At 38.1% G+C, this 15,335-nt stretch overlaps 1 protein-coding gene across 2 annotated transcripts in view; it reads left to right on the top strand.

The window, feature by feature from the left end:
- The window catches only part of EFNA5 (ephrin A5), a gene marked incomplete at both ends in the record, with an annotated part of 293,870 nt that overhangs the window by 211,430 nt on the left and 67,105 nt on the right, over positions 1–15,335 (top strand). The gene's annotated exons all lie outside the window — the stretch shown is intronic.

Here is a 15,335-nt window from a genome sequence, read left to right as displayed (position 1 = left end):
TAACTTACTAAATGATACCTTGATACCCTTAAAGAATTTTACTGAATAGCTTTCTTTTCTTAAGCAAGTTTGATCTCTACAAGTATATACTCTCTCCTTGCTTTCCTTGTTTCATCTGAGAACTACTCACAACTCTAAGTTGTAATTATGAGGGATTGCTCTTTGTTTTGTTTGTTTTTGCCGCGCTGGGGATTGAACCCTGGACCTCATGCATGCTAGGCGAGCACTTGCCTACTGTGCTATACCACCAGCCCAATTATGGATATTTTAATCCAGGCCTTTTTTTTTTTAATCTCATTATCTTTTTCTTTTAGAAAAATCTTCCTTCTTTACATCTTATCTTTTAATTTTCAAGGTTTCCAGAAACCTGGAACTTAGAAGTTAGAAGAAATCATAGTGATTATCACCTAGTCTGATTTTGACCTCTTTTTACTTAAATGGGCAGATGGTTAGAATTTGACATTCCAGCCAGGCGTGGCGGTGCACGGTTGTAATCTCAGCATTTGGGAGACAGGAGTATCTGGGTTCGTGGACAGTCTCAGCTTACTACTTAGTGAGGGGCCCTTTGCAACTTAGTGAGACCCTCTTTCAAAATAAAGACTAAAAAATAGGGCTGGGGGTGTAGCTTGGAGGTACAGTGCCCCTGGGTTCCACATCAAGTACTGCCAAAAAAAAAAAAAAATGAATTTGAAATTTTTCTACTCTGAAATTACATTTATTATCAGGCAATTTCAGAAATACTGGACTATTATACCTGAGATGATTATTGTTAACTTTGGGTTCAATAACTCCACCTACCATATTTGCATAACAGATATTGAATGAATGTAAAGTGTCATTTTTTTTCTTACTGCATATTCTAGGATAGTGTTCTAAAGGGAGGCTTAATAACAAGCTCATTTTTTCCCTTGTTTTAAAGACTTGAATATATTCCTCTAACTACCATAGACACCCATAGGAAAACACAACTTTCCTTAGGGAATTTGAAATTGATTAGCAGCTCTGATGCTCCTTCAAGCTTTATGATAATGTTGGTATCATTTATCCTCCCTATCTTTTCCCTTCCTTTTTGTTAAGATATTGGAAGTAGGTCAGATGGATGCCATTTTCAGCTTTTTTTTTCACATTTTAAATTACAAAGGGTATCAGTTTGCTTTACCTTTGTTTTTTTTTTTACCAAAAAAAAAAAAAGAAACAGCTGATTCCTTTTCATAAGAGTTAGGCTTTACTCACTCAAGTTTTCGATAAATCAGTTACACTGATATGCTTGCTGTGTGACAGACTGCAACTGAACCTCATTATTCATACATGTCTGTGTGATGTTACTGAATCAATTTGTGCTGTATCCATTTTGTACTCATGGATAGTTCACGGTCCCTTATGAGCAGAAATAGTCAGCAGGCAATAATAGAAGACACGGAGCAGAAATGGATGGGGCCCATAATCCTTTGCTTCATGGTGCTACAACCATTTCTTAAATTCATTTTGAATATATATATATATATATATATATATATATATATATATTAAATTTTTGTTTCATCACTCTGATGATGATTTCAGCAAAATCTCAAAGCTGGGTACATTCTAAACCTTTACATATAATTTTGCTTTTATTCTAATACCCATTGTTAAGAGGACAGAAAAGTTCCCTCCGCTCTGATTGTCAGAGCAGGACATTCCCACATTTAATTCCTTATTGCCCATAGTCATCTTCTTATAGCTCAGTAGCTTTTCCTGATTTGAAAAACAATATGAAATCAGGAAAGCCAAGTCTGCAACCAAAGAGTTCCTTTTTCAATGGCTAAACAGTTCCTAAATGTGAGAAGAAAGATTGGGAAATGGCAGTGGGGACCTGTAGCTGCCCTGCCAAGTAGGCTCTGGTGTCTATTGGCAACTAGAGACCTTTATCACTTTAAAAAAAAAAAAAAAAAGCCAGCTCCAGTGAAGTGTCCATGGCCTGCCGATGTCCCCTGAGCTGCAATTCCAGGTGGCGGCCCCAGGGAAGAAGTGGTATAAACTTATTCTCACACTTGAAGCCCAGAACTTTCTCCACGCTCCTGCTCTTTTAAAATGGTGACTTTCCAGAGGAAGAAAACACCAGCCTCACAGGGTCTTAAGCTCTTCCAAACTTACGAAACTCCAGGACATAATTTTTGCGACACTGTCCTGGAATTCAGGAATTCACCGTGCTTTGAGTCATGATTAAACCTGGTGATCTTAGCCAAGCACCTCTACGTCTTTGGAGGTCAGTTACCCAACTGTATAACATGGGTGCAGAGTAAATGATATCAAATACCTTCTTCATTTAAACCATCTATTTGTCTTTATTTCTAGACTTTAATCATTCCCTGAGTCATTTCACTTTTCTGTGTCCTTAGCATTAAAAAATTTGTATCCCAATGGATATTTAAAATCCTACGATAAAACACTGCTAATTTCAAAGTAAATTTGAAAGAAGAAATGCCCCTTAGGTCAGAGAACAAAGAAATGCCAGGTGTGCATTTATGAAAAAATATATTTCTTTGTCAAGATAAAAAATCAAGACACATACCCAGTGCCTAGAGAGCTTTTATAGAGAATCAAACTTAAAAAGACAAAGATCTAAAATGCATGTATTAAAATGTCAGCAATATTTTGAATTTTCCTGTGAAAGATTAAATTTATTCTGCTTCTCCCCCCCCCAATATATGATGGGTGATTAAAGTTTCAATTGCATACAACAGAAGGCAATACAAAAAAAAATTCCTAAAAAGCTCACTCTTCCACAGAGAGACTTGATTACTTTAACAAATGTTTTAAATGGGATGTAGAACGGAATCCAAGGCATTGTTTCTCTTTGATTTCAGTAAATAATTCACAATATTGACCCACATTAAGAATTTTCAGAACTCTGTTTTCTGTATGACAAAATTGCTGTAACAAGTATTTATTTAGAACTATGGTTGATTGTCTCACTACTTTGAAAAAGGCTTGCGCAGTCCATGCTCTGGACATCTTGTTTCTTATTTGTGTGTCTTCTAGTTACCTTCTGTTGTTTACCTGACCTAGAACGCCTCTGTGAACGTTGGATTACCCCTATGCAAACTTTGACTCTCATAAGCCTTTTTTTTCCCTCCATGGCTGTCTTTGGGATCCCGCCTTTACATCTCAAAATATAATTACAAGTTTTGTGTTTGTCTCTGTGATAGGGTTGAATTCCGTGAGCACAAGAATTGTATCTTCTTCGTCTACGTATCCAGTTGTCCAACATAATGCCTAACATATAGTTAATGCTCAATAAAATTTTTGAATAATCGATTGAAGGCATATCACATAAGGATATTCAAATGATAATAATTGTAAAAATGTAAAGAGGTTAGGGGAGACAACGAAATTAAAACCAACACCTTACTTTCATTGAGCATGAACTTTAGCTCTAAGCTATCTGGCAGCCAATTCCAACAACGAATATAATAAATGTAAATAGAAGCAATGTGGCTTAGCTCGAAATCTGGAGGGAGAGGCAAGGGATTTGAATCCTGGCTCCATTTCTTATGACTGGCCTTGAACAAATTTTGGAATCTCACTTCATCTCAGTTACTTTGTCTACAAAATGGGAATAACAATACTCATTTCACAAAGTTGTCATAGGGAACAAATTAACTTAGGTATGTGTGAAGTGTGCACATATATTGAGGTGCTGCTCATGAAGGAGGTCATTCAGAGGGCCACTGTCTATTTTTTATTCTTTTAAATTTGACCTACTGGAGGTGTTGTAGGTTCACAAAACTGGAGCAGATAGACCATTCTATTTACCCCTTTTCTCTTCTCCTCAATATTCCCTATTTTTTAGAGTTAACTAAATTAAACTTTGAAAACATTTGGCAAATATATAACTAATAGGGTCAGGAGCCAATGACAGGGGATCCAGTGCCTTTATCTCTAAACACTATTTAGCCATTTCCCACCACCTCTATGGAGCCCAATGTTGAATGGCAAGAGAACTTCTTTGGAGAAAATAACACATCAGCAATGAAAGATAAAGCTGAAAAACTTACTAAAGTTGTATTTCTTTCAACAGTATTTGAAATTTTAAATTCATACATTTTTTTTTTTTTTTTTTTGGTGGTACTGGGGTTCCTGGAAGCCCTTCTACCTCCGGGCTATACTCCCAGACCTAGTTTTACATTTTTATTTGGAAGCAGGGTCTCCTAAGCCAGTGCACGGATGGCTTCGAACCTGCGCGATCCTCCTGTCTCTGCCTCCCAAGCGCAGGGATTACAAGCGTGCGCCACCATGCCCAGCTTAAATTCATACATTTTAAACCTGTTAAAAAAAAAGACAAAAGGGCCAGGTGCTAGCTGCACACACACGTGTAATCTCAGGGACTCTGGAGACTGAGGAAGGAGGATGGGAAGTTGGAGGCTAACTTGGGCAACATAAAATAATAATAATCATAATAATAAAAGAACTGAGGGTGTAGCTCAGTGGTAGAGTGCCCCTGGGCTCAATCCCTAGTACTACCACTATGACAGCAACAAGAAGAAACAATAAAAAGGGGTTTTGAGTGGCACTTAGTAGGCTACCCAGGCTGTTTGCCGGTAACTTGACTGGAAGGCCTGTGACCTCCTGAGCCCAGCCAGTCTTGGGCAAAGAGGAAGGAGGTGCAGAGAGTTTGACTTGCAGGAGAGAACTCACTGCCTGGAAAACCACAGCAAGTGTGAAACACAGCAGTGTACCAGAGGTGCCGTCCTGCACCGAGTCACAGTGAACATTCAGGGTCGTGTAGATTCCTGAGACTCCTTCCGGGCGTATGTCAGCAGCATTTATTCTTAAAAAGAAATGGATTTGGGAACCACAGACATTGTCTCCTCCTAAATTTCTTATGTGGTCATCGTAAACAAGGGGCAAGAGCAGGGAGCTCACTCGGACAAGAGGTGGCCAGGGAGGGAGGTGTGGCTCAGCCCCCACCCTGAGCACAGGGGAAAGCGGCTGGATTTGCCAGGACAAATGTGGTTTGTTCAGCTCACAGAGATACACACCCCAACCACTGGCACCGTTGTAGCAGCGCTTGGATTCAAAACGTATTTTCTTAAAATGGAATGTTTTTCAGCTCTCTAGAGGCTTTGCAAGATCTGAAAAGATTTTGCTGCTGTTTCCTGGCTGCTACACATGCCACTTTTTACACCTTTACCTAGATGGAAAGCACTGTAGCCCATTGCTTTGCATGTTCGAACAAGCCTGCTTGGATAGATGACAGTGCAGGAACAGCTGGCTTCTTCAAGAGCTGATTTGCACTGCCCTGACATCACCTAAACAGTCATTACTTTTATTTTTTTTCTTTCTTCAGTGTTCAAGCAAGTTTCAGCATGTTAGAAGAGAGAGAGAGAGAGAGAGAGAGAGAGAGATATGTAGGAAATGGCTCAGAGCCCTGGGGTAAAAAAAAATACGTACCGTGCTCTAGTGAGCAGAGGTTAAGTTAGCTTTGGCTTAATATATATGGACACTTCTCTATAGGGGCCAAGTCACCACCCTAAGGACCCTCGAGCTCTTCACTAGCACTCTCCTTGTGGAATATGGACCTTGAACCATTTGCTAGATTTCTAAATCCTTTCAGGAAAGGATTCTAAGTCAAAGGGACAGTGAATAGCTTTAATGTCACATTATTCTGTTAAAGCTGTGGCTACATTAATCTCAGGAGAGCAGAGTGTGAGGCCTCACTATGCAGAGGACGGTATGCTTCTGCAGGAAGCACTCAACACTGGGAGTCTAGCCTGCACCCAGTCAGGGCATCTGAGTCTGCAGATGCACATGCTCTGAGCACATGCTCATGATAACCGGACCAAAGTATTAGTTTTCCAGATCATTATGAGGCTTCTGAAAAAGAACAATTCACACTGAGTAAAATGGAGGGAAGTATCCATTACCAGAATGCAACAATGAACTTTAACAGCAAAGAAATAGACATTTGGGGAGCCTTAGATTACATGTCTGTGTGTTGTCCTAGGGAGATGGAGTCAGAAGTTAAAGACAGAGTGAGGAATTGTCATTTCTAATCTGATGTGGTATTCTAGGTAATTTATTTGATAAAGTCAATGCCTACTTTTGAACTCTTATGGTATATAGGGTCTTCCCTCAATTAAAGATTTTCAGGGAAAATACTAGGCATATTAGAACACCAGCTATTTATAATTTCTCAGGGTGGCTGGGTAGTAATTCCTCATCCCACGAAGAATTTTAAAAATGTGCCGGCTTAAGGAGGTCAGAGGCCAGAGCATGGAGGTGTTTAGTGTGCCTTGTTTCCCCTATCACTAATAGACTGTTGAAATGAGTCTTTTGTGAACTCCCTGGCTAACCAAATATATACGTGATCTTAGTGTGGAGAGGAGCAGAGAATGCTCAGATTTCAGGATGTAAAGTTTTGTTTAGTTTGAGTCAATCGTCTGTTGATGGCAAGTCCACCAGATGAAACACATCCCCAGAATGAGTTCGGAGATCTTCGGGTCTGTGCATATAAATCATCTTGCCTGCCATGACTCCACATGCAACAAACCCTGTTGACACTGACAGGGACCAGATGTGTAAGGCCATGAAAAGACATTAGGTTTTGACATCAGCTGACTGACAGTTACATTTGGAGGCACCCGTAGAGGGTTGGAGATTTTGTTGAGTCTGGCAGGTAGATGGAAATCTGCATTTAATGTTATCATGTGCTGTACACACTTAGCTGCAGATAAAACCATCTCTGCTCATGGAGTTGAGCTTAAAATAACTTAGTTTTAGCTCTTCAGGCTTAAAAACTCTACTAGCTCTTGTTCTCTCTCACTCTCTGATTTTTATAGCCATGGTGGGAAGAAAGTTGAGGAAATAAAAATAAAACATATAAGCATTTGTAAAATTCTTTTTCCCCAGAATGGAGTCTTCATATTCTATTCTGCCTAAATATAAATATGTCAAATATGACACATTTATAAGCAAATGAAGTACACAAAATACCTTTACATCTTCATACTAACAAAGTGACTTTAATATTACTATGGGGACTAAAAATGTTAGTATTTGTCTATTACAAAATTTTTCCAAATTTTCATCTCTTAAGAGTGTAATAACTTTTCTGGGATATGATATCTCTAAATCTTGGAGCTTTAAACACTTCTAACATGGGAATATAGTAGTTGAAATAAATCACCATTTGGTTTAAATAAAAGATTCTTTGTACACAACTAAAGTTGATTTAATCTGAAAGTAAAAGAAAAAGAAGATAACAAAATATGGCCTCAAATGTTGAACTGAACTAATTTTAATTTAGCATTTTCAGTGATTAAATGTTTACCCTGAATCTTTACCTTAAAAATAAAGGTATGATTTTTATATTTATTTTATTAGTATTTTGAGGAAGAGAAGTATAAACATTTAAGGAAAAGCCTTATGTCTCTGAAAACAACTTATTATGGAATTTAGTATTAAGTACTTTACTCAGAAGTAGATGCTAAAATTTCATGACATCAGTTTCAGTGACAAAATACAAATATATTTTTACCTTTAGGGAGACTAAATCTGCTTTACTTTGTATACAAGTGATCAAAAAGTGACAAAAAGAAAATGGTGTGTGTGTGTGTGTGTGTGTGTGTGTGTGTGTGTGTGTACATGCATGAGCGTGCCCACTCAAGGAGGCACACACACATGCCCTCAGTTAGCATTTTTGCTTATGGGCTGCTGAGAGCTAATCATTCTTCTAATCAAGCCAGTCACAATCAGGGAAGACAATTAGCCAGGTTAGGCCTCTGCTCATGTCACACGTGGCCTTGGCATCACATGACCTTGAGCACTCTTGAGTCCTATCAACAAGTGTGTTGGTAATACCTACTCTGCTCCACCTGCTGCCATTGGGGTCTGCCTTTCATCTCTGGAATTGTTTGAGTTTGTGAGTTCTTGTTTATTTTAAATTGAGACCACAAGGTATTGAAATTTTTGAAAGTGGAAACTTGGCAGGCAACATTGCTAGTGCCATTTTAAAATCACCCAGTCAATAGCTCCAAAAATCATGAAATCAATTACCTATAAATAGGATTCTATTTGTTTCTGTACTTAGGCACTTACAGATTCAGTTTCAAAAGTTTGATTCCCATGTAAAATGCATTTACATATAGTGCATAAAAAAGTCCCACACAGAATAGATTCAGCAAATTTTAAGCTATATTTAAATCAAAATGGGCAAAGACCCATTTGGAAATAATGTATGTTCATTATTATTCAAGTAAGATGAGTTTTGTTCTGAATGTAAGATTTATTTATTGTATTAGTCTAGTCATTTTATGATTTTATCAGATATGGAAGCTTTTAAAAAGAGAGCAATGACTTTCATCAACTGTTTTTGTATCTAACATGTCAAAATGGCCTTTACATGTTTCTGTCTGAACATTCTGCCACTTTTAGAATGTGGTCTGGAATGTGACTATGCTCTGGGGTCTTTCAGTTAAATATATGCCATATATTTTATTTTATTTTATTTATTTATTTATTTATTTATTTATTTATTTATTTATTTATTTATTTATTGGTGGTACTGGGGTTCCTGGAAGCCCTTCTACCTCCGGGCTACACTCCCAGACCTATTTTTACATTTTTATTTGGAAACAGGGTCTCCTAAGCTAGCGCGCGCGGCTGGCTTCGAACCTGCGTGATCCTCCTGTCTCTGCCTCCCAAGCGCGGGGATTACAAGCGTGCGCCACCACGCCCGGCCTAAATGCCATATATTTTAATATTCAATTTATTAGTATATTATCCTATAGAAATAAAGCATTTTAGAAGGAAGCCCAGAAAATCAAATAGATGTTTATTTAACATAATCCAGGGGTTATTATTTTTATGTGAGAATGAAATATTCATAGAAACTTTTTAAAAAGAAGGAAGAAACTAGGCAAACATTTCTTTTCACTTATTTGAAGGATTAGGGTGTTTTACTAAAATATTAATTTTAGGTTTTTGAGTTGGGCCTTTGTGTTTATAAGTACCTATGCATTCATGACTTTTCCCAGGTATATATACTGTAATTCTTACGTTTGTCTAATGACATTAATGAGAAGATCAATTAGAAAATGACTTTAGGGCCGGGCGTGGTGGCGCACGTTTGTAATCCCTGAGCTTGGGAGGCAGAAACAGGAGGATCGCGCAGGTTCGAAGCCAGCCGCGCAGGCTTAAGAGACCCTGTTTCCAAATAAAAAATATAAAGTAGGTCTGAGAGTGTAGCCCGGAGGTAGAAGGGTTTCCAGATACCCCAGTACCACCAAAGAAGAAGGAGAAGGAGAAGGAGAAGGAGAAGGAGAAGGAGAAGGAGAAGGAAAAAAGGAGGAGGAGGAGGAGGAGGAGGAGGAGGAGGAGGAGGAGGAGGAGGAGGAGGAGGAGGAGGAGGAATAAGGAAAGAAAATGACTCTAGCAACTTAGCAAGACTCTGTTTCAAAATAAGAAATAAAAAGGGCTAGGGCTGTAGTTGGAAGTAAAATACCCCTAAGTTCAATTTGTAGTACTCAGAAAAATCCCCAGAAAAAACAAAAAAGAAAAAGAAAGATAGGAAAAAGAAAAATGACTCTAAAAGTTTACGATACTATACTTTGTTTTATATACAGTGGTTTTTCTTTCATCATACTTGCTGATCATCAAGTACAAAGAGAATTGAGTTGCTACAAGTAAATGTCAGTGTCCTAAGTCTGGCCGTTTCTTAAGTGGGTTCATGCTTGGGTGATTCATATGTTTTTTTCCTATAAATTTCTTATTAATTTATCGGTTCACAATCATTCATGCTGTATGTATAAATAAATCTACCTTATAAATGTGGATTGAGATTATTTTCTACCTCTGAAACAATGTAGTAATTGGTATGTCCAAGTATATATTTTAGAGACTTTTAAATTTTTATTTTGACAAATCTAGGTATATCTTATGGGTAAATTTTTGCTTCATAGGAAAATAGTTTTCTTCTAATCTTTGCAGTTTATAACTTGAACAATCTTGCTTTTTTTCCTTACACATATGCATAGACAGCGAATACAAACCAACATAGCTGATTTATCCAGTTGCTCTATGAGCAATTAAACTGGGAGTATTATCTCAGCAGGAATAAGTGGGCAAATTACACATGTGAAATAAATGAATCTTTGAAGCTTGAGCACATAGGTATTACTGTATAAGAGACTACATTAAGATTCCTGTAGAGATCAATGGGGGTTTATTGATGAATGCCAAGGAATAGAAAAGTGATGTCATATACTTTTAATAGTCTAATAAACTATATTTAACATTTTCCGTCTTGGTAGGTAAGGCCCACAGCGTTTATGTTATGGAATAGTATGGTCCTCTATACATTGTGAAGAGAGCTCTCTCAACTCCCAAAGGACTAATGTTTAGGGATCAAATGCTCAAGTCAAGTAGCTCTCAGTTTCTTGCAGTTATTTAAAGAAAATTAAAAGCCCCTGGAATCATTACCCTTTTTCTCTTAAGAAATGGGATGAACAGTAGTGGGCAATGCCTTGTTACTTTTAAAATATTCCTTTTGAGTTGCCATGCATCAACATGGCACTCAGATCCTCACTGGTTTGAGCGGTCTCTTATTGACCTCAACAATATCATATGTATAATTTTAGAATTCTAGACATCCCAGTGTCTCTTACAAATGAGTATAGTTGATGAAGAACAATGAATACGTTGTTGGAGAAGATAGAGATGAACTACATACACCCAGTGCCCTGGCTTTAACCCTTAACCCTCTAAATTACTTAATATTTCATGTTTTTTATCAATTATAGGCAAAATTTTAAGAGCAAAAGTAGAAAATATTTTTAATTACTGAGCCACATTTTTATGCCTTTAGCTCTCACATATATAACTATATATATATATATATATATATATATATCATATGAATTATGAGTTTGAACACACTGAAGACATGAGGAAAAAATATTTAGTGGAAAAAATCATTTCGAAAGAAGAAAAGAGTGGGAGACCGGCAAAAGGCATTTCACAATTCCAGTTTGAGACTTTATTTAAATCAAGTCACCATTAGGTGGATACACCAGTTTCCTAGGAAGTAAAGATTTTACTGTCATCTAGAGAAAGAAAGAACTTTACCTTTGGAATCCTAAACAAATCATATAGAGGTCTCATGGTGCTCCAAAAGCCATTTTGTTTCAGTGAATCAAAATGACCAAAAAAAAAAAATGTTTTTGTTTGGCATATCCCAGTCCCTGTCCCATATTTTTTCACCTTCCTCCTGGTGCAAAAGTTGAGGCATATAAAATAGTTCAAGGCTTTTTGTCATAGTTACTCCAAATTTACTGGCAAAAATAACAGATCATTTGAAAGCATGGAATTTGCCTCGCTTTTGGGACCTGCACGCCTATCTACCACGCAAAGCAACACAGCATTCATGTCAGCATATCCTTCATCAGAGACAAAAGGGCGAGTTAGAGGGATAAAAGAAATGACCTCCATCTGCTTAACATATTGTCGACAGCTTTGGAGATGGACAAAATCTTAAATTACCCCTGTACTTAAGGCATCTAATTACCTTCCAAAAGATTTTGGATGAGAAGATGTTTTAGTTATCCAGGGAGGATAAGGCAGATTTTTTTCCTCTCATTTTTAGTTGAAGGGAATAGGTGTCAAAAAATTGTGATTAAGTGTCCACTACATATTTATATTCCTTATTGGGGGCTGCTGGGACTTGGAAAGCCCCTCTAGGACTGTAGATGTTATGAGACGTTAGGAAACAGGCGAGAAGATACTTGAGGGAAATTACTAAATGGTGACTGCACTTAGGTTTCTCGTCGTTATACTTGCCATTTCCTGCTGTGAGGCTGTAGCCCTCGGTAGGATTGGGAGCAGGTGTAGGGAACAAATGACGTGGTAAACTAGAACTACAGATTGTCTTGGAGCTTCTCGTAAGTAGTGACATTTCTACCCTTTGTCATGACCTAAATGGTCCTCAGTTCTGCCACTTTCTGTGCAGAAAGAGTGGAATCCTATATTTTATGGCTTTAGCCTTTTTTTTCTCCCAATTTTCCATAAATCACTAGAAAATTGTTATGTCCTCGTTGTGCCACCTGGTCACCAGACACTGCCACACTGAGTGCTGGGTTTGATCTTCTCTTTGCTCTACTGAAATGGATGTCATGAGTACGGATGCAAGGAGTGGAAATTTAGGAGTGGAATCAGGAGCCACCTCAGCTTTACTTAGTTGCTGGAATAATTCTTTCTGTTCCTTGTGTTAAACTAAAATGGCATTAGAACCATTGGGACACCTAGTTTTGCATTTATTTATTTTAAAGTTGATATACAGAGTGATTAAGTGATTTTTCCAATTCATAGCTTACAAAAGGCAGAGAGTATTTAAATGTAGGTCTTTTAACTTCACATTCACTGTCCTTTGAGTCTCTGCACATTACCCTTTAACACACGATGCTATGTAAGAGCTATAAAATAATGAACAAATGGTAGGGATTATTTTTAACCCTCTTCTGATGTTTCTGCCTCTGCGTAACCTTTCTCTTGTTCATCTCTTTTTCTTTAATCCTACAAATGCCCTATTTTAAGCCCTCTTCATGTCTAGGCAATTACAAGAGGCTGAAGTGAAGAGTTTGTCTCACCTGATTTGTAGCTTTCATAGTACTAAAGTGTCTTGCATATAATAGGGTCTCTACAAATAGCCTTGGAATGATGCACAAGTGAACAGTTGACTGGCAGGTACCAGAGAGCAAGGATTCCTTAGCTGAAGCCTGGGAGGCCTGAGAGTTTGTTTGCCTGGCCTATGGCAATAGACTCCTCAATGACCTTCCTGCTCTGGGCTTGCTCCCCATCCAGTCTCTCTGCTCCAAGACTAAAAGAATGATCACTTTGACATACAAATCCAAACATGCCCTGCACTCTCTTCAAAATCCTCACTGGTTTCTCATTGCCTGCCAAACTCTGTTTTCAAGATAAAGTTTTAAAGCCTGGCCTGGTGGCACATGCTTGTAATCCCAGGACTTGGGAGGCTGAGGCAGGAGAATTGCAGGTCTGCAGCCTCAGCAACTTAACTAGCCTCTCCACAATTTGGTGAGACCATGTTTCAAAACTAAGAAAAAAATAAAAATAAAAAATTGGGCTGGGACTGTAGCTCAGAGGTAGAATGAATGCCCCTGCATTCAATTCCAAGCAACACACACACACACACACACACACACACACACACGCACGCACACACACGTGCACATACATGCAAACAGTTTAACCCTTTGCTCTCTCAACAAACTCCTTGCTTCACAAACCTCTTTGGGTTTACAAAAGGTATTTTGCCTGAGAAGCCCATCCCTCCTCTTCTCCTGAAATGCTTCTGTCCACCCTTCAAGACCTGGCTCCTCCTTGAAGTCATCCTAAACTTCTCAAAGTGTGCTGCTGTTGTTACCCACTTTCCACAGAATATGATACAGATTTCTTTTATAGACATTTATCACATTTTGTGAAAAGATTCATTTGTGTAACTATCTCCTCCCTAGATTGCCACTTCCTCTAACTTGGGACAAGGTCTTGGTGCATTTTTGTTTCTCCACCTTCAAGTACAATGCCGGAGCCACAGGAGGTGATCAATATACTCATCTTGAATTAGTTCATTAATTAATTGAGACAGGATATAAATATGTGAAAAGTCAATCAAATTAAGGAAGGATGGAAGGTCAGTCAAATAATCATATTGCTTAAGTGAAGTGTAATTTTAAATTTTAACTTAAATTGTTCTTCCTATAAAGAAATAATCATTTATTCTAATGAAACTGTGAAAACATTTAGTCTGTTGAGCCAACGTCAGCAGGAATGAGAAGTCTCAGTGATTATCTCCTGTCTCAACCAGCACCTCCATCTTTTTGTCCTGTGCCTATTTCCAGAGGCCCCTTTCTCTCAAAAATACACCCACCACGTTCAGTCGTTTCTCAGGGCTCTTTATTCCACAAGGTGACAAGTATTAATGGGTCAGAGAAATGAAAATATGTTAATGCATTAGCTGGCAAGAATGATTTCCCTCAGAAATAGAAAAATACTTTATACATTTAGGGACAGATATTCACTTTGGGGAAAGTATTCTTGTTTAAAGATGGCTTTCGTGTTTTAGAAATCATACCATGTAGGCAACAGTCTACCGGTCCTCTGTGTCTTCACGTGTATAACACACTTTCAAAAGGTGGTTGGGTTGTCTTGCGTATGCAGAGGCTACCCTCAAAAGAAGCAGTGTCTGCCGGGCATGGTGGCGCACGCTTGTAATCCCCGCGCTTGGGAGGCAGAGACGGGAGGATCGCACAGGTTCGAAGCCAGCCGCGCACGCTGGCTTAGAAGACCCTGTTTCCAAATAAAAATGTAAAAATAGGTCTGGGAGTGTAGCCCGGAGGTAGAAGGGCTTCCAGGAACCCCAGTACCACCAAAAAAAAAAGAAAGAAAGAAAGAAAGAAAGAAAGAAAGAAAGAAAGAAAGAAAGAAAGAATAAGCAGTGTCTTCTTTACCAACTAAACTTTCTATAGAAATCACTACTTTTTTCCTTACTTTGTGAACAAAAATGTGTTGTTATATTCTGCCTCCTCAGGATGTGTTGCAATTACTGTTGACATTTTTGTTTCTAAAGATCTTTGAATGTCTCAAGATGTTTTTCAAGAATTAAACATTTTTTGTAAATTTTTAGCGGTCAAAATGCCCGTTTTATTCTTGTAAATGCTCTAGTAATACATGTTCTTCTCACCTCGTGTTAGTATCTATTGAGTAGTTACTATTTGTCAAGCACTTTGCCAAGCACATTACTTTCAGTTCTCATCTGTTAATTTAATTTATTCATTAACCCCTAACAAATATCCTAGGAGTGAGGTATTGTTCTGATATTATTGCTGAGGAAACTGAGGCACAGAGAGCTAATATAACATGCCAAGGTTACACAATTAATAGGAGCAGAGCCCAGATTTGAAAAAAAGCAGATGGCTGTTTATACCCTTCTCTTTGCTGCCTTCTACAGCCAAGAAGATAGTTGTTTCTTCTCAGTTATCAGATAGATGCCTGTAAAGTTGAAATATCTTTAATCAACTCTGATTTCCTTGATAACCTCCAGGCATTAGCAAACTTTACATACCATATGTGCTGGCAAAGCCAGGTGTCACAAGAAGGATTAAAGATGAAAATTTCTTCCCACTCTGATTTTCACTTTTTATTATTGACACCTCCCAAGTGGTCCAGAGGATGCCTATTAGTGTTCCTGGACATCTTGTGAAATTTGCAACCATCCTTAGAGAGGCCTGGGTGGCTGACCTCCACACCTGTCAGGTGTCCCTCTGCCTCTGTCAAGA

Source organism: Muscardinus avellanarius, assembly GCF_963383645.1.
Source record: "Muscardinus avellanarius genome assembly, chromosome: 1".
NCBI lineage: Eukaryota > Metazoa > Chordata > Mammalia > Rodentia > Gliridae > Muscardinus > Muscardinus avellanarius.
This window is presented reverse-complemented; position numbering and strand designations above follow the sequence as displayed.